Source organism: Melozone crissalis, unplaced genomic scaffold (assembly GCF_028551555.1).
Source record: "Melozone crissalis strain CALT ecotype California unplaced genomic scaffold, PUWL_Pcris_2 ptg000073l_1, whole genome shotgun sequence".
In the NCBI taxonomy this organism is placed as follows: Eukaryota; Metazoa; Chordata; class Aves; order Passeriformes; family Passerellidae; genus Melozone; species Melozone crissalis.
In genome coordinates, this window is record NW_026535850.1 from 5,864,452 (window position 1) to 5,885,000 (window position 20,549).

Here is a 20,549-nt window from a genome sequence, read left to right on the forward strand (position 1 = left end):
TTCTCCTATGTGCAGATCTTGAGGGCTGTGCTGAGGATCCCCTCTGAGCAGGGACAGCACAAAGCCTTTTCCACCTGTCTCCCTCACCTGGTTGTGGTCTCCCTGTTTATCAGCACTGGTATATTTTCCTATCTAAAGCCCCCCTCCATGTCCTCTCCATGCCTGGATCTGACCCTGTCAGTTCTGTACTCGGTAGTGACTCCAGCCCTGAACCCCCTCATCTACAGCCTGAGGAACCAGGAGCTCAAGGCTGCCGTGTGGAGACTGATGGCTGGATGCATTCAGAAAGACTAAATTAGATGACAGTTTTTGCAAATCACTTGTAATAAAAGTCATCTTAGATAGCTCTTGTTGGTTTTCTTGCTGGTGGTTTTTTTCCCCTTGATTGTAGTTTTTCCATATTTTCCAAAAGAAAAGCCACAGTTCATTCCATTTCACATTTTGTGTATCTCAAGAGTTCCTGTGGCCACAGACTGTGTCAAGGAGGGGCTGCAGTCTTGGTGGCTTTAAAGGAACTAAAGGATCTCCCAGCCAAGTTTTCTGCAGAGATGCCCTTTTGTTGCCTTCTCTGGAGGTGCAGCACCAATGTCTGTGTGCAGAGCTGGGGGCAGATCAGTGCTGGCCCAGCAGCTGTGCCCAGCAGCAGCAGCCGCACTTGGTGTTGCCAGTGCTGCTGCCGTGGCCCTGCCCCGCTGCCCTGGCGGCCCTGGTGTTGCTGCAGGGCCTGAGTGCTCTCGGGGCCGGGCACAGTCCTGGGGGTGGCACTGCCAGGGCTGCAGCACAGACAGGCCATGGGCACTGCTGGGGCGGCGCTGACGCCTCAGCCCAGGGCCTGGGGGCTCCAGGCTCCTTGCCCAGGCTCTCTCAAGAACATGGCCAGGCCAATGCTCAGCACAGAAACCCCCGTGAGCAGCCCCAGGCTGGCCGTGGGCAGGCTGGGGGCAAACAGCATGGCTGGGGCTCTGCAAGGGCCCTGGGGGAGATGGGAAGGAGCAGCAGAGCAGGGGCTGATCCATCCCCAGTGCGCTGCACAGCCCAGGGCAGCGTCCCAGAGCATGCTCATGGAGCTGCCAACAACATCCCCCCTCTGCAGCCCTGGCCTCTCCCCCAGTTCACACAGGTGCCCCATCCTTGCAGGCACAGACACGGCAGCACTGGCTCAGCAGCCCCTGTTTGCATTGCACACAGCGGGCGGGAGCACCCCCATGCTGTTGGTGTGGGGACATGAACCTGAGGGAGCACAAATGCCATCAGCCCCTGGGGCCAGCAAGGGCTGGGGGACACCGGGGAAACCACTCAGTTTTTTCTTGGCTTCTGCAGTCAGGCAGAAAGTTTGTTCCCATCCGCTGAGAGTTCCCTGTCCCAGTGCAGACGCTGTTGCTCAGAGCCAGGGCTGCCTAGCAGCCACCCCCAAAATGCCTTCAGCATTTCCTTGACTTCACCTTTGCTTTTTTCACTCTTCCTGCCGCAAGTTTCTTCCTATTGCCCAGCCCTGTCCCCTCCCCTGCAAACAGCCCATCCCTGTTTGCCCTTTCCTCTCTGGCCCCACTCCCCATTGCAGTTCCTGACTTGGCACCATGGGAATGTCCCTTTGGGCAGCAGGATCATCCTACAAGTGCTGCAGGAATTGTCTGCAGGCTCCTGCAGTGCCTGGTGCTGCTCCCTTGCCAGAGTCACCCCAGGCCAGGGGGGCACATCTGGGCTGCTGTGTCTGCCTCTGGGGCTCCCTGTTCTGGGCAGTGAGGAGGAGCTGCAGAGGCTCTGCAGGACTGACAGGATGGGCTTTGGGGCTGGCAGGAGAAGCTGAGGGGCCTGGGCTGCTGGAGCTTCTGAAGAGGAGGCCCAGGGCTCCTCCTGCAACTGCTCCAAGGGTGGTTCCAGAGAATCCCAGAATCAGCAAGACTGGAAAAGACCTTGGAGATCATCAAGTCCACCCTGTGCCCTGACACTGCCCTGTCTCCCTTGATCCTCCTCTTCTGCAGGATAAACAACCCCAGCTCCCTCAGCAACTCCTCACAGCTCTTGTGCTCCAGACCCATCCTCAGCCTTGTTGTCCTTATCTGGACACGCTCCAGCCCCTCTATGTCCTTCTTAATTGGGGGCTCCAGAACTGAACACAGCACTCAAGGTGCTGCCCAAGCAGTGCTGAGCACAGGGGAAGAATCCCTGCCCTGCTCCTGCTGGCCACACCATTCCTGATCCAGGCCAGGAGCCATTGGCCTTCTTGGCCACCTGGGCACACTGCTGCCTCATGTCCAGCCTGCTGTCCATCAGTCCCTGCAGGTCCCTTTCTGCCTGGCTGCTGTCCAGCCCCTCTGGCACCTTGTGGAGGAAGGGAAGGGAAGGGAAGGGAAGGGAAGGGAAGGGAAGGGAAGGGAAGGGAAGGGAAGGGAAGGGAAGGGTCCAGATCCAATCCTTCCTGAAATGTGGGGTTTGCTGGCACTGCCAGTGCCTTGACCTGAAAATTTCCCTATTCTGGCACAGCCCAAGTGCAGCAATTTGCTGGCACAGAAATCCAAAACCTGGCAACTTCCTGCTACTGGGTCTGGCACCTCCCATGTCTTGTGTTTGCTGCCCCAGTACCCAGATTTGGAAATTTCCTGGTGCCCGCACAGCCCAAGTCCAGTGATTTGCTGGCACAGAAATCTAAAATTTGGAAATTTCAAGGTTCTGACTCCAGCACCATCGAGATCTAGTGTTTGCTGAGACCGCCCAGATTTGGAAATTTCCCGATGCCTTCACAACCCAGGTCTAGCAATTTGGTTTTAGCTAGCTTAGGAAGAGAAGTTCCTCGGACTGTGACTTTCCTTTTTCTTGGAACTGTTTAAACCTGCTCTGGACTGAAAACCCAGACAAACACCTGCAGCTCACACCTGTGGCCCCCTGAGCTCTGGGACGCTGCATTCCAGAACCAGAGGGACTTAGAAGAGACCGAGTGAGTCAACTACAACCCACAAAAAGGACTTTCTGAATTTTCCATCTCTTCAGCACTATCCGAGGTTTTATTTAATATTACTCATTTTTCATGCTTGTGAATACTTTACTTGTTTAATAAACTGGGGTTTTTTTCACTTTTCTCCAGGGAAGTATTTTCCTGAACTAGTAGGGGTAGGGGCTGCTTGAACTTCCTTTCTAGATGGATTCCTTTTGGAGATTTCCTCCCAAAATTTGCCCTAAGCCAGCACAAACTGTCACAATGAAAATTGCACCAGTGGCATAATTTCCTGGTGGCAAATCTTGTGACAGAAGCTTGACGTTGTTCTCCAGGAGAGATTCTTGGGAAGAGCAGACAGGAGAAGATTCCTGTAAAACTGAAACAGCTTTCCAGAAGTGAAATGAAAATGGAAGAAACAATCCAAGATGTTTTCCTCTATTTATTTCTGTGCTCCCCTTTCCCATGTTGCATCCCAGTAATTCCAGATGTACCTCACCTCTAAGATCGATGACTTAGTGATTTTTAGACACTCTAAAATCCCATGAGCCACACACAGTTTTCCTTCCCCTGTTTTTACTGGAAAGCAACACTGGAGATGTAAGTGCAGTGCTTGGGTCAGGCAGGAATCCTACCCCAAGGGAAGGTGGCCCGACAGTGTTTTACCCTCAGCAAGGACAATGCACAGCAGCAGGCGAGGGGATCGCTGTGCCAGTGCGCAGGAGTCAGGGCTCTGCATCCGGGCTCAAGGCGGCAAAGTTCCCGTGTTTGGGCAGACGGAGGGGCTGTCCCCGGGGCGCGCGGGGCTCGAACGTGGGGCTCGTGGGGCGAGCGGGGAACGGACACGGGGACGAACGGCCCCGGTGCCTCAGTTGCAGCGGCGGCAGCGGCGGCAGCAGCAGCAGCAACAGCGTCGGCAGCAAAAAGAGCACAGACCCTAAACCCTGCTTCTCATTCTCATTCTCATTCTCATTCTCATTCTCATTCTCATTCTCATTCTCATTCTCACTCTCACTCTCATTCTCATTCTTCTCTCTCTCTCCCGCTGTCGGGCACCCTTCTCTCGGGGTCCCTTGCCCGGCGTCCCTCTCCTCTCCCCGCCTCCCTCTCCCCTGCCGGGCCAGGCCATGCCCCCGGCCCGCCCCCGGCCCCGGGCGGGGCTGCCCCGAGCCCGGCCCCGGCCGTCCCGCCGCGGTCTCGCCTGCTCCCGGCTCTGGCCGTACTGGCGGTGGCGCTGCTGGGCGGGCATCAGTGCCTGGTGCGGGGGCGGCATCGCCGCCCTTCGGCTCCGCCTGGCTCGAGCCCGGCCCCGGATCCGAGGCAGGGTCCAGTCCCGACCCCGGCCCCGGCTCCTCCCGGGGCCCGCGGAGGACACACGCAGGGCGGCCGCTCCCGCCGCCTCCGCTGCGGCTTCCCCGGCCCGAGCTCCGCCGCTCGGCAGCGCAGCCTCCGGCCCCAAGCCGCCGGGGCCCGGGGCGGGTGAGGATGCCGGGCCCGGGGCGGGTGAGGGGCGCTCGGGGGTCTTTGCTGGCCCCAGGCCGAGCGCTGACAGCCGCGTCCCGCCCGCAGGGAAGGCGCAGGAGGCCCTGCAGGAGCGGTACCGGCTGGGATCGCTGCTGGGGCGCGGCGGCTTCGGCAGCGTCTTCGCGGCCACGCGGCTTTCGGACGGCGCTCCCGTGAGCGGCGGGGCCGGCGGCGGGCGCGGGAGGAGGGGGCGGAGGAGGAGGGAGGAGGAGGAGAAGGTCGGGGCGCGGCGGGACGGGTGGCGAGCTCAGCCCGCTGCTCTCCCTCGCTCGCAGGTGGCCATCAAACGCGTGCCGAGGGATCGCATCCGGCACTGGGGCGAGCTGGTGAGTGAGCAGGGCCAGCGGCAGAAGCCGGGCCGTGCCAGGCGGCGAGGAGCCGGGGCCCCGGCAGGGTGGGAGCCGCTGGGAGCCCTGCGGGGAGAGCGGGCGTGGGCTGAGCGGGGCGTGCAGAGCATCCCGGGCTGGCTGAGGGCTCCCAGAGCCCCGGCACGGCCTCGGCCCCGCTGACGGCACCGCGCTCCTCCCGCAGCCCGACGGCACCAGCGCCCCGCTGGAGATCGTGCTGCTGGCCAAGGTGTCCCGTGGCTGTGGCGGTGTCATTCAGCTCCTGGAGTGGCCTGAGCTCCCCGACAGCTTCCTGCTGGTGCTGGAGCGTCCGGAGCGGTGCCAGGAGCTCTCGGGTTTCCTGGCGGAGCGGGGGTTCCTGCCAGAGGAGGAGGCGCGGGGGCTGTTCCGCCAGGTGCTGGAGGCCGTGCGGCACTGCACCAGCTGCGGGGTCCTGCACCGGGACATCAAGCCCGAGAATGTCCTGCTCGACCTGGCCAGCGGGCAGCTGAAACTGATCGACTTTGGCTGTGGCGCCTTCCTCCAAGACACAGCCTACACCCAGTTTGCAGGTGAGCCCTCGCAGGGGATGCTCCTGGGCATCTCGTGGCCCAGCCTGGGTGCAGCACTGGGGCTTCCCCCTATTGCAGCCGTGATGGGATTGATGCTGGAGCCAAGTTGATTTGGGTGGGGTGCGAGGGGGGCCAGCTCCCAGCCCTGCTGACAGCCTTCAGCACCCACTGTGGCCTGGGCTGGGGCTGGAGCTGGGGCAGCCAGCCCGACACAAACCCCCATGGGGGTAGCAGAGAGGGGGGTCTGACCCCATGCCCTGGATGGTTTGGTATGCAGGCGAGGAAGGGCTTGGACAGCTCCACTCCCCTTGGTTGTCTTGGCTTATTAACATTTTTGGGGGCCATGCATGTGGGGAGGAGAGTGGGTTTTCTCCACTACTGGGTGGGTTTTTCCTTTGTGTGTCATGGTTGGGCCTTCCTAGGGTCTCTTCTGCCCTCTTCCAGCACCGGTGGCTTCTTTTCCAGCCCCGAGTTTGTGCACAAGTCCCAGGTGCTGGTGAGAGGGCAGCTCTCACTCCATGTGCCTCTGGGGCAGCCCCCACATGCCCAGGGATGCTGAGGCCAGGCTCTGGGAGCAGCAGCATCCCCCTGCTGATCTCTGTCTGTGTTCCACAGGAACCCTGTCCTACAGCGCACCAGAGTGGATCCAGCACCAACGCTACCATGGTGAGGGAGCCACAATCTGGTCCCTGGGCCTCCTGCTGTGTCACCTGGTCATGGGGAAGCACCCGTTCAGGAGGGGCCAGGAGATCATCCGGGGGCGGATCTTGTTCCCACAATGGCTCTCTAAAGGTGGATCCTCATCTCTGGGCACGGGGGCAGTACCATTGCTGGGAGACAGGAGCAGGCTCATGGGCATCCCGCTCTGGCAGCTGCTGAGGAGGTGGCACATGTCCTGCTCTCCTGCTGTCCTCCAAACAGAACATCCATGGGGAAGTTTAGGCCCAGCTCTGGGCACACCCAGCATGGCCTGGGCATGGGAACGGGAGGGCAACTTCTCCAACTGACTGGTGATTTCTGGTTTCTCTCTCCAGAGTGCCAGGATATCATTAAGAGGTGTTTGTCCATGCAGCCCTCGGAGAGGCCATCCTTAGAAGATCTTTTCTGTCATCCTTGGGTGAAGGGTGTTCCTCTGCCCTAGAAGATGGGAGAGATCCATGTGCACAGTTGGATCCAGGGGCCTGGCAGGTACCAGCTCCATGCATCTCTTGGCAATCAGTGGCAAAGCAAACCAGGCTGGTTTTGTCCTGCCTGTAGCTTTGAGCAGGGGTCAGCAGAAGGGAATATGCAGCTCTTGGGCTGGAGCTGAGCTGCAGACCTGGTGTAGCAAGCACTGGTGGCCACCATCCCCCCTGGTTTTGTTTGTCTTGTTCATGGATGGCTGGGGCCCCGGGCAGAGCCCTGACAGCCTGGTCTGGCCTCAGGGAAGGAGAAGGAGCCCCTGGAGAAGCTGTTCCAGGTGGGGCTGCTGCTGGAGACACCAAGGACAACCTCAAGGATGACAATCTCTTCCTTGGCCTGGCCAGCTGAAGATGATGGACTTGGATTCTGGCACCTTCTTCAAAGCCAGGCTCCAGGCCCAATTTGCAGGTGAATCCACAGGCAGGGGGATGCTCCCTGATCTGGGCATGGCATGGCTGGGCACCAAAGGTTCCCCCTGTGCAGGGGCAAATGCAATGAATTCTTCAGTCAGCTGCCCAGCTGCTTTTTGGCTCTGGGCAGCTGCTGAGGGCTGGATGTGCCGTGGCTGGCTGCAGGCTGGGCACATGTGCTGCCCTCCTGCTCTGCTGCCAAAGGCAGCAGGGATGGGCAGCTCTGGGCACAGCTCTGGGCACAGCCAGCATGGCCTGGGCACCGCAGGCCTTGGCACAAGGGCACAGGAGCCCTCAGCTGACGGGCGCTTTCTGCTTTCTCTCCTTGCAGCCGGGCTCTGCGGGTGCTTAGGCTGCTCTGGGCTCTGCCAGGGCTCTGCTGGGCTCAGCCCTGGGCCCAGCTGGGCTGGCTCTGCCCTCACATTGCTCTGACAGCTCTGCATCAGACGAGCCCGTTGCGAGCACAGCACCTGAGCTTTCTGCTTTGGCAGGTGAGTGAGACTCTGCTGCAGGCCCAGAGATTGCAGCTGGGGACACACATCCAACTGGCAAGGACCCAAACTCTCCACAGTCCCAGCTGAACGCCTGGATCTGCACAGGGTGTTTTGTCTGTCCCATTCTTCCTTCTTGATTGGCTGGAATTGTGCAATTGCACTTTCTTCCTCCTCTAGAAGTGCCACAAGTGGGCCAAAGCTGGCAAGTGGGCCGTGCTCCTGAGGCAGTGCAGTCTGGAGCTGGTGGATGGAGAATTGCCCTTCTGCACTGCAAAACCAGAGCAAAAAGCCGTAAGTGGGACTTTGTGTCTTTTAAGAAATCCCTGACAGTTTCAAAAGGAATGTGCAGCTCATTCGCAGGGTGAGAAGGAAGGTCATCTTCTAAAGGATTTGGGGTTTGACAGAGTTTCCATTCCCAGTCCTGCTTGGAGCTGGAATGGCACAAAGCAATTTCTTCTTGCTTCGAGCACAATTTAAAATACTAATGTTGGAAACAAAGCCCAAAATCCTTTAAGAGGCTTTTGAGGTCAAAAAGATGGATCCATGCCATCAGCACATTTACAATGGAAATAACTGAGTTGTCTTTTTAAAAAGATCATTTACCTCTTAATGCAAAGAATGTAACTTTGCATTTATGTTTGGTTTTTTTCAGTAAATGTATGTAATGATTTTTCACTAATACTTGGATTTTATTCTTATCTTTTACAAATTTTCAATTATTTTTCCTTTTTCCTTTTTTTTCCTTTAAATAGAAAACATGTCCTATCAAAAGAATGTCCTATTCTCCTGGTTCCCATGTGGAGCAGCTCCCTTCCTGCTGGCTGAGCTGCTCAGGCAGAGCCCGGCAGCTCCTGGCCCTGCAGGGCTGAGGCTTTTCCCCGTTGCTGGGCACAGACTGATGGAGCAGCACTGCTGAACACGGGCACACAGAGGGACCAGCAGCAGCTGCCTTTGGCCACCTGAGGCTCCAAGGCCCAAACTCTGAGCAGCCAGGGCTGGAAGAGACTGGCAGGATCTGATCCCTGACTCTGGGCTGGGGCTGCACAAATGACCCCACAGCAACAGCAGCAGCAGCAGCAGCAGCAGCAGCAGCAGCAGCAGCAGCAGATGGAGCTGACTTTGAGCACAGCCCCTGCCCCTCTTCCCTCCCATGTGCAGCAGTGTCACAGCAGCCTGAGGCACCTGGGAGCCCCCAGTGCCAGCAGGGACTGGAGATGGCAGCCCTGGGCTCCTGGAGGCTGTGCAGGGAACGGAGCTGGGCACTCCCTGTCCATGGGGAGCTTCCAGATGGAAAAGGCTGCTGTGCCCAGGCAGCTCCAAGGGCACAGAAAGGAGGCTCTGGAGCACTGGATCTGTGCCAGTGCCACAGTCCTGGGCAGAAGCCAGCGAGCCCTGGGGAAACAGAGGGCACAGCACGAGGGACAGAACCAGGCAAGGGCATCTCGTTCAGCATGAGCAGCTCAGCACCAGGAGCTGAAGGAGCTGAAGCCTCAGGCCACAGGAGCTGGGCAAGAGAGAACTTTTGGAGCAAAGTAATGCTGCTAAAATAGCCCCAGCTTAATGCAGTGGATATAATCATGGAATCACAGAATCCTTTCTGTTGGAAAAGCCCTCTGAGCTCACCCAGTGCAACCGGGCACCCAGCCGTGCCACATCCCACAAGCCCAGCACTAAACCACATCCCTGAAGTGCCAAGGCCTGGACACCAGCCCTGAGTGAGGCCTGGACAGCAGGCCCTGAGCCAAAGGTGGCCTCTGGATGAACCTTCCAAGCAAACGTTATCTTTGTATCTGCTCCCTGATGAAATATGCATGGTTATTAGCCCTGTAATAGATGCAGCCACTCCTTAGTGAGACATGTATTGACCTTTGTGTATTTAGAAGCCAGACAAGGCCATGAAATCTGACATCTGGCCTTGTTTGGGGCTGAAGGATCAAAGTCAGCTCCCTTGGTTCCTCCTTGAGCCCTGGTCAGGCTTTGGGAGGGACCCAAGAGGAGGATGAAAGCAGATGTTTCCACACTAGCAGTGCTGTCAGTTTGTTCGTTCAGCACTGTCAGAGCTGGGCCCTCTCCCAGCGGGGTTGGAGCCTCACCTGGGGCTGGAGGCACCTGCAGGAATTCCCAGTGCCCAGGAGTGGCTCTGCAGCCCTTGGCTGTGACAGCTTCCCCAGCTGCTGTGTGGGTCTGGGGGATGGTAAAGCCTGAGGGTAAATGCTGCTGGATCTTTGTTAATCTCTGCAGGCAATCTTTGGTGGGGATGGTTGGGTGCATTGCTGAGCTGCTCCTTTTGTGATTCTTTGCTGCTCTGAACTGCAGGAAATGACACTGCTTCCTTCAGTTGGAGTCTGTGTCTTTGGTGCTGACCCTGCCCACTGGTAAAACAAAACTGGCACAGTCTGGCCAGATCCCAACAAAATGTCACTTGTTCAGTGTAAATGTGAGGAATCAGTGCCATCAGAAATTCCCAGCTGGGAAGCCCTTCCCTGGAGTTCCCTGGCTCTGGAGTGGGCTGAGGTTGGAGCCCTGTGTGAGCAGTGAGATCGTTGGGTAAAAGAAGCTGAACCCCTGGATGGCTTAAAATTCATCCAGAAATTGCAAATGGAAAAGGAAAAGACCTTGTGGGTTTGGGCAGACAAAGATGAATTTGTTGAGAGTACATAGGAAACAGCATCTTCAGAAGGAACAATCATTGTTGGAATGCTCCCACATGGAGCAACAGAAGAAGGTTTTAATCTTCAGCTGATATGCATTTGTACAAGTGAAATATTGATATAATAAATATCTAGATACATATTTATAGTATAATAAGACCTATATATATATAAATTCATGTATATTAATATATTCACATATATATATGTCTATATTTATGTTTCTAAATCAATATGTACATATATAATAATAATAATGTGAAATAGTGCTGACAATGCTAATTTGGTAGCTTTGGCTGCTCAGGGATGTAACACTAAATACCCTACAGAACAGGACTGGCCGTGACCCTAATGTCAGTGGTCAACTTTGTGAGATTGTATACAAGGAAAAAGGAAGGAAGGGAGGATATTGGCTATTTTTACAGAGTGTGCTGATACTGTGATGCAGAGTGCTTTGTCTGTTCCTGTGAAAAATACTGTGATTTTGCCTGCAGGGTTTTTCATGTACCAGACTATGCACAAGCTGCAGGATTCCTTGAACGGGTGAAGGGGTTCTTAAAAGAGCAGTTGGAAAGATGAGGAGATGGGAACCGTTGCCCATGGAGAACCCATCTCCCAGATGTGCTCCATGCCCTTCACAATGGCCCACGGGGGAAATGAAACCCCCTGGCTGTGCACGGCTGCCCCCAATTTGCAAATCCAACCATTGGCAGTGAGACTTGGGCTGCCTGGGAAATCGTTCTGGCTGTGATGGCCCCTGGCAGGGCCAGCCCAGAGGCTGCAGGGCTGGGCCTTCATGCATTGGAATTCATTAGGAGAAATTCAAAGCAAATGAGAGCTGTCAATACTGAAACAGGAATTCAGATTCCTCCAGGACACTTTGCTTTAGTAACTGCTCCCTTGGAGCTTGGCCTTGCAAAGGGTTCCTGTCATGGCAGGAGGTACTGATGCAGAATATCCAGGAGAAATTACAGTAATTCTGTAAACAATAATGAACAAGATTGGATTATTCAACCCCATGACAGGGTAGCACAATTATTGATCTTGCAATTTTAAGAACGATTGTGAAAAAAGGAGATCAAGCTCCAGTCACCACCATTTGTGGAGATAAAGGGTTTGGATCCAGCAGCCCTAATAATGGAGCCAGAGTGTGGGTCTGGAGGCCAAGTGGCCCTCCCGAGGCAGCTGAATGAGCAGCTCCTAGGAAAGACAACTCTGAGTCCTGAAACCTGGGCAGGAACAATGGGAATGTGTCCCTGCAGCCAAGGATTGTGTGTGAGAACAAGTAGATCTGCCAGGATATTGTTTTACACATCCTGCCAGACCAGACCTTCCTGTTTTCCCCAAGGGCCCCCTTGGAAAATGCTCTGATCCACGGGGCTCCATGTGAAGGCTGCTGTGACACTGAGGGACTTGCACAGGAATTCCATCCAGGAGCCTGGGTGCCCCTCAGGGACTGGGACCCGGCCCCTTCCAGCCAGAGGGGAAAGGGTCCCCCAAGCCTTGTTAGCCACAGACAGCATGGTAAAGCTGAACAGCAAAGGGCCTGGGGGCATTATTCTGGAATTAAAAAGGTGCCAGCTCCATGGGCAACAGAATTCTTGTTCCTAACTCCTATGAGATTGAGAAAAAAGAATGAGGAACGGTGTCACTAAAGTACTACTGATGTCTGTAAGGTGTACCTTGATAGTCAGCCAGAATCTTTGTCTGCCACAAACACCTCTAGTGTTTCACCAAGGGATTGGTCATCAAAATGTAATGATGGCTTATGATGGATTGCTGAGCTTCTTTTGTAATTCTTTGCTAATGATGATGTGCTTTGCTGAGCTTATCCTTTTGTAAATCTTTGCAGCTGTGCATGATATAAATGACACAATTCCTTCAGTTGGTGTCTGTGTTTTTGGTAGTGACCCTGCCCACAGGTGAAACAGGGCCCCCTCTTGCCTAGGTGTTCCCTGGGAAGGCAAAAGCCCTCCTTCCAAAATTCCCCCCTTCCTCCCTGTTCCCCCCTTTACACCCTGAGCATGATGTCATCTGGTCTGGGGTATGCCCGGGTCAGTTGGGGTCCCCTGTCCTGGCTGTGTCCCCTGCCCAGCTTCCCTGCAGCCCCAGCCCCTCCCCAGCGTGGCCGGACGAGGGGCAGGACAGGCCTTGGCTGTGCTGCAGCTCAGCAAGAGCAAAACCATCTCTGCATGCTCAGCCCTGTGCTCAGCACCCGGCCCAGCAGTGTCTCAGTGCCAGGGGCTGTGCCCTCAGTCCCTGCCAGGGGTTTCCATGGCAACTGCCAGGCCAGGTGACCCAGGTGTCCCCCCCAGTACCAGTTGCCATGGCAACAGTGCCCAGCCCTGCCCCTTTCTGTCTGGCTGACCTGGCCTTTGGCCCTGGCAGTGCCGTTGGCTGCTGGTTCCTGATGCCTGAGCGGCCAGCATGGCACAGGGCAGGTGGCCATGGCACAGCCCCCAGCAAGGGATCCCCTCTGGCTCTGGGCACTGACACCAGCCCTGAGCAAGGGCCCAGGGCAGCTTTCCATGGCCACCAACCATCACAAGGGGGCTGGGCATTGGTTGCCATGGCACCAAACCAAGGAACGGGTCCCTGTGGCCATTGCCATGGCACCTGGTGGCACCAGTGAGTGTCACTGCAATTGTACCTGGAACAGCCCTGGCACTGCTTTGTCCCAGGGTTGCCATGGCAGCCGAGGGCAGCAATAGCTCTGCAGGCAAGTGGCCATGGAACCTGGCTGCAGAAATGGCTCCTTGGGCTGGTTTCCAAGGAAACCTGAACTGATGGGGGTTGCCATGGCACCCAAACCCAGCAGTGGGGTCCTTGCAGTGTCCATGGCAATAGTCCCTTGCAATGGCACCACTGCATGTTGGGATGATGATCCACCCTCACAGCTGGCCCAGGGCAGGTCTGGAGTGCTCCTGGTGGCAGCTTGGGCTTGGCACACACTTGAGGAGGATGTCTGTTTGCAATGGGGAAACTCAGGAGTTTTAGATTGCTTCAAAAATCAAAGAAGGAAAATCCCTCTTTGGCTGTGTGCAGCCACTTCTCCAAGCAAAGCAGGTCCCAAGTGAGTGAGGAGAGACACAATGGGCTTGAGGAATGTGGAGCAAGGTTGTCTACACTGGCTCAGACCTCAAGGCACAGCTTCTCTGAGCAGGCCAGGGCTCCTTAGGAGAGTCCCTGGATCAATATCAGTCACTGAATGCTGCAATCACCTCTTGTGTAATAGGAACAGCAATAAAAGACACCCTTTAAAATAGGACTACATATTTCCTGGAAGGTCTTGGAACTATTTCTCCATAACTGTCAAAGGAAAACCTCCTAATGAACTACACTGGAGCAGAGGGAAATCAAGGCAGAGCCAGGGTTTGTCAGGACTTGCTTGATCCTCATGAGCCTCACTGTGCATTTGGAGCTGAGCCCTTGAACATCAGGACCTGGGAGGAGATTGCACAAACCTTGCCAGGAGTCAAAGGCAGAGGAAACACCCAGAGTGTCTCCAGGCATTCATGGCTCCCACTGAGGTCCCTCTCCAACACAGGCTCCTCATGGACTCCTTGGAGGAAAGAATTGGTGGCCAGGATGGCACAGAAACCTCTCAGACACTCAGTGTGGGAAGGAAAATCCAAAGTACCTTCAACACATTGAAGTGTCTCAAAGCATTAATTGAGGCCCCTGGGATGTGGGCTAGGGGGGGATGCTGAGGGCAGGACAAGGGGCTGACAGTGCCCAGCCTGGCTGGGGCTGTGCCAGGAGGCCCCAGGGCCTCAGGACAAGGTGTCTACTCACAGCCCTTGGTGGCACAGACCCTGCTGTGCCCCAGGGCACCAAGACTTGGCTTCTCTTTGTCCCCACCTGTTGTCACTTCCTCCAGTTCTCTGCTGTGCCTGGGGCCTGGGGACACTTTCTCAGTCGTGTCCCTGACAGGGATGTCTTCAAAGTACAAGAAACTTCAGTGTTTCAATGGAATTGAGTTCTTGAGGGTTCTTGAGGGTTCTGTGACATCACAGAGCTGGTGGTGACATCACAGATCTGGCTGTGACATCACAGACCAGAGTGTGAGGCCATAGAGCAGAGTGTGCCATCATAGAGGGTGGCTCTGAGGCATCAGAGAGTGGGTTGTGACATCACCTGGTGGCTGTGTAACATCATAGAGGAGGCTATGACATCACAGAACAGATTGTGACATCACAGGGTGACTTTGTGACATCAGTCTTCTGTGATGTCACAGCATTGCTGTATGAAATCACAGGGTGACATAGAGTTGGCCCTGTGACATCACAGGGTCAGTGTGACATCACAGGAGCAGTGTGACATCACAGGGGCAGTGTGACATCACAGAGATGGCTGTGTGATATCAAAGGGGCAGTGTGACATCACAGGGGCATTGTGACATCAAAGGGCAGTGTGACATCCCAAGGGCAGTGTGACATCACAGAGGCAGCTGTGTGACATCACAGGGGCTGTGTGACATCACAGGGGCTGTGTGAGGTCACTGGGGAGGTCACTCTGCCCCAGCCCCCCTCACAGCTCCGCCCAGAGCAGTCCAACCCTGCTTGTGCACAGCGGGGTTCCCTGTCCCCCCGGGTCCCCCCACCCCCGGCCCCGCAGCCTCCCCCAGAGGATGTTCCACGAGATTGACCCCAGAGCCTGACACGGGGATGGGGGCTGGGGCCCTGGGGGTGGCACAGGGGGACAGGGACCCCCCGGCAGCGTCCCCGTGTCCCCCAGGGCCAGAGCCTGGGCCAGGGCTCCTTCACCCTGCTACCAACAAGGGCTTGAGAGCGCTGAAACAATCCCCGGCAAGGGATCAACAAAAACCAGATTTAATATTACGGAACAGCAGCACAAAGTGACTTGGCAAGAGCCACTCTGCTCCTGACTGGACACTTCAGGCACACCAGGGAAACAAAGCAACGACAAAACCAAACAGAATCCAGGAATCAAACCAGAAATTAACTGAGAAATGTCCCTGCGTGTGTGTGTGACACAAGTGAGGGTAAGGATAAAAGGAATATGGCCTAAAGGCTTAACAGGCCTCACACTTAACAGGACTTAAATTACACCTTAAATGTGACCAATACCTTAAACAACAAAGTTTAGCAAAACAACAGTACTTAACACTTTTTAACCTTACTTATAACTATGACTTCGCAATTTAACAGAGGAATAACACTTAACAATATTTAACTTAACCAATAACTTAAATAAAATGTGACAATTTAGCAAAAGAACAACTCTTAGCAGCATTTAATTTAGCTTAGACCTTGTGACTTAACCTTACTTATTGATATCTGGATATCTGACTGACTCAGCTATCCAAGGCACTCAAACTCCTCAGAGAGCAGCATTTCTGCCACATTTCCCCAGCACAGGCACTCCTGTGTGCACACAGACACAAGGAGTCAGTGCAAGGCACCTGTGAGAAATTCCCCTGAGGGCAGGCAATGCTCCCTGTGGATCCTTTGGCATCTCCTCAGCGGGTGAAGGGTTGAGCCTGGAGGAGTGTGGGTCGTTGTTGGGGACGAGTGCAGAGAACGGGAGAGTTCCCGGCTGGGAGAGGCCCCACTCAGAGGGAGTCGCTGGCCCAGGAGAGCTCCAAGGGCTCCTTTTGGAGCGCTGTTTGTAGGGCTCCAAGAGAGGGGCTTCAGTCCCAGCAATGGCTCATCCTGGCCGCACTTGGCATCAACGGCTTTCTTTGGCAGTGTGATAACAGGGATCTTGTGCCACTGAGGGAACAAAAACAGTTCCCAGGGCTGCTGCTAAAGGAACCAGGAGCTGGTTGGGCAGCAGCAGTGCCTGGAGCAGACAGTGTTTGTGATGAGCTGCAGAGGAGCTGAGCCCAGGGGCTGTTGGCCAAGGCCGAGGCCCAAGGAGCATTTCTCAGCTGGCAGGGCAGTCTGAGAAGGGGAGTGGGGAATGCAGCAGCACAGGGCCATGGAATCAAGGGAGCATTGTCAGACTGCGGCCCTGTGAGACCAAGGGACCACTGTGACACTGTAGGGCCTCATGGAATCATGGGCAGCACTGTGACATTGCTGGGCCTCATGGAACCAAGGGGACTGTACTGACACTATGTGGCTCCATGGAGTGTAGAGATCATTGTGACACTGTGTGGCCCCATCAAACCAAGGGTCCATTGGGACACTGCGGGGCCTCATGGCACCATGGAGACCATTGTGACACTTTGGGGTGTCATGGGACCAAGGGGCCATTGTGACACTGCGAGACTCCATGGAGTCAAAGGTCCATTATGACATTGCAGGGCCTCATGAAACCATGGGGAGACCGTTAAGACACTTTCACAGCCTCATGGAACCAGGGAGCCATTGTGACACTGAGGGGACTCATGGAATCATGGAGACCATTGTGATACTGCAGGGCCTTATGAAACCTAGGGACCATTGTTACACTGCTGGACCCCTTGGAAACAAGTCACCATTATGGCACTGTGGGGCCCCATAAAAGCAAGGGAACACAGAACAGCTCTGGCTGGTTTGGCCTCCCAGGGACCATCTGACTGGTCCAGCTGACCTTGGCATGTTGAGGGTCTCTTCTCTTCTGCTGCTGAAACACTGGGGCTCCATGTTTTCCTTCCTATGGAAATGATCTCTCCTCCTCCAAGCACCCATGACCAGAATTGGGATTTCACCTCCGAATTTCCTTATATCCAGTGATTGTTCCAATAGGAATATTGCCAGAAATCTTGCAGTGGTTTCACAAGGGTCACTTCCCATCTCTCCTCAAACCACTGGGGAAGGCTCCATGCTTTCCTTCCCATGGAAAAGAACTGTCCTGCTTCTCCAGGTGCCTATGGCCAAGACTGGGCTTCCACCTCCAAAATTCCCATAATCCAAAGACTGCTCCCAGACAAAATCTGCCATTCCTGACAAGTCTGGCTGGCCTTGGCCTAGTCAGTCTCTCACCTGCTTTTCAAACATTAGGCTCTGTGCTTTCCTTCCTATGGAAAAGAACTGTCCTGCACCTCTAGGTACCCATGGCCAGAATTGGGATTTCACCTCCAACATTCCCTATTCTGATAGACTGGAGGAGATTGTTGGCTTGAAACATTTCATGTGTAGGGGAGGAAGGGGCAGGTCCAGCCTCGCCCTGCCCTGTGACCCCAGTACCCCCAGAGCCTCTCTCCCAGCCCAGCAGTGTCTGCCAGTCCCTGGCACAGCACAGGCAATGCTCCACAGCCACCTCTGCAGCCCCAGCCCAGCTCCTGAGGGACCAAATGAGCCCAAGTCCCACCAGGGGGAAGGGCCCAGGAAGATCAAGGGGAATTTAAGGCTGACCACAAGTCAAGCCACATCTTGACCCTACCTCCTCTTGGAATTTCCATCTTACCAGTACTGGAATCCAGGAGCTGGTACCTGTGTATGTGCTTCTCTGGATCTTTTTTGCCTTTCTCTCTTTCTGTGTCTTCTTCTGTTTCTGTGCTCCTGCAAATGTTGAGTAACTTAAAATTGAACAGGCTTAGAGTTTGTGAGGTTGAATGGGCCAAGTCAATGCTTTCAGAAGTGTTTTTTGTTGACTGATTATCTGTCGTAGTTTGACAGGAGAAGAATTTTAAAAAGTAATACAAAACTTTTTGTGTAACTGACAATCTGTTAAACCACTAAGATACTGAACACGCCTCTGTTAAACACAAATGTAAAAGACAAAAAATCCCAGGAACCTCCTCTTTCTTTTCCAGTCAACAAAGAAGCAGCAAGCCCTGGCCCTGGCCTCCATCTCAACCAAACCAAACCAAACCAAACCAAACCAAACCAAACCAAACCAAACCAAGCAACCCTGCTGTGGGCTGAGCCCCTTCCCCCCTCCCCAGGCTGCCCCCCTCCATTGGCCCCATTCTGACCAAACCAAACCCCAGCAACTACCAAACAGGAAAACAAAAGAGGCTACAAAACCCCAAACAGAACAAAGCCAGTCACACAGCATTAAAATCTTACCATCAAGTCCCCTCCCCCCAACACAACTAACACCAAAACCACTACAACCTACAACCCATACAAAATAACCATACAACTAAAAACTTAAACACAAAAACCACAAAAAGCAGCCAGAAAACCAGTCCTAATACAATCCAACCACAACTTCCACTGCAAGTTACCAGCAGATCAGGTGTAAACCCTTTCAAAACTTCAATCCTCTCTCAAGTAAAAGAAAAAAACAAAATACAAACATTTAAAAGAAACCATTACACCATCAAAGTCAGCAAAGAACAAATTAAATACCCAATAAAAAAGAAGAAAAAATACCTTAATCTTAAAACTAAAATCCTCTTATAAACTATAATTTTAAAAACTCCTTTTCTTTGTAACACATAAAACTTAAAAAATTATTCCAAATAATATCAAACAAAAACCTCCATATTAAAATGAACAAATGATAAGATAACTGTGATTTCATAAAAAGTTTGGGCTGAAAAAAAAAGTAATCCAGTACCCCCAAGAAAAGATCACTATTCCCAGAGATAAAAAAAATTTAATAAGGAAATAATAAAAACTTTTACCTTTGAAGAACTCATCTTTAAAACAATACCCCATAAGTTTTCATGGCCCATCAAAAAGCTGTAAAAAAGCTTGTAGCAATAAAAACAACTACACAATACAAAGTTACCCAGACAACTGTTATCCATGACAAAAATAAGAACAACAAAAAAATCTTTTTTTCCTCTTGTAAAAAATCTCCATAACCTTAACAAGCTGAAAAAAGACTATTCTGGAAATAGCAAGCTAACTAGAAATTTTAAGGTTTTTTTCTTTACATTGTCAGTAAAAAGAAAAAGTTGTAAAGAAAAAAAAAGGACTCTACAATGTTTATTTTAATACCTACCACTTTTTTTCTTTTAGTTACTTTTAATAAAATTTTCTTTATACCCTTTTAAAATTTTAGACCTACTTTACTGTTCTCCTAAATCTATCTCTCAACAAAATAAATTCATAAATTATTAACTGACACTAAAATCCACCCTCATAAATATATTAATTAAAAAATGTCAAAATTAGAAAAATCCTAAATTAAAAAACCAAAACCCCTACAATGTCATATTAAACATTTTGCCAAAGTTTCTCTGACTTTCTAAAGATGCCAAAAATGACTGTTTGATTGTTTTGAGCTCCTGAGAATCTCTTGGTGGTATTTCTCCAGTACATCCAACTCAGAGTACACAAATAATTGTAATTCCTTTTAAATGTCTCCTTGAGAGAGTTGTTTGGGGAAAGGGGGTCAGGGCTGGTCTGTCCTGCTTGGCACAGCCCAGGCAGGGCTTTCCCAGCCACGTTCCACACTCCATTTCCCAGCTGGAGCCCCTGGTGCCTCTGAGCTGTGCTGTCCCAGCCCCAGGGATGCTCTCCTTGTCTGCCCATTCACCCACGGTCTCTGGGCAGGGATGGCCTCAGTGGGGGCTGCTGACATCCTCAGCACCTTGGAGGCTGCTGCTGAATTTCTCTGCTGCAGAGGCTTGTTCAGCCTTCAGCTCTTCAGTGCAGGAATTCAGTGGCCCAGGGCTCATTAACATTCAGAACACCTTAACAAGCCAAGCCTCAGGGAATAATTTAGGTGTTCAAATAATTTGTGGTTAATCAGGCAGATTTCAAAGTGTATTCAAACTGATTAGATTCTATTTAAAAAGACAGTGAAAAAAGATATTTTAGGTCTTGTTTCATTTTTCTCCTGTTCATAAATAATTATGTGCAATTTCCAGTTGACACTGAATCCAGGTACCTCCTCATGCAGTTTGAATAGAGATGAAAATCAATACCCTTCATGGCTGACAATCAATCAGACTCTGTCCCTACCCCCACCCCACCATTTTCCCCATCCAAGCCCTGGCACTCAGAGCAGCCTTGTGCAAATCTGAGCTCCCTCCAGCCCAGGATGCACCTGAAGCTTTCAGCTCCTTGGCTCCAACTCCCACCTGCTTTCCTTGGAGAAGGAGCTGCCCAAGACACAGAGGGATGTTCATTTCTTGTCAGCCAACAAAGCCAAGGGAAGACACAGCTCCATCAAATGCAAAAGTCATTCCTCTGCTGGATATTGAATTCACTTTCCACAGCAGACAGTCTCAGAGCAATGGAAAACACCTTCTGTGCCCAGCACAGATCCCAAGGTCCCCCCAAACCCTTCCTGCCCCAATTCTGCCCAGATTTGCTCTTTGCACACACAAGTCACAGGCTGAAGTCAGGAGCTCCCTCCATGCCCAGAGGGAGGAACAGAGAGAAAGGGGATGAAGAGCTCTCCTGTTCACAGCCAAGGTTCAAGTGCCCCTGCAGTGGGAACCACAACTCATCAGGTTTGTGCCCTTTGGGCTCAGGGACTGGTGACACTCAGAGGCACAGAAAGGTTTCTTGCACACAAACACAAATTGAATATTTGAACAGTTTAATAACCATCACAGCTCTTCCCTCAGCCCCCCGGGATGTCCCAGCAGCGTATGACATGTCC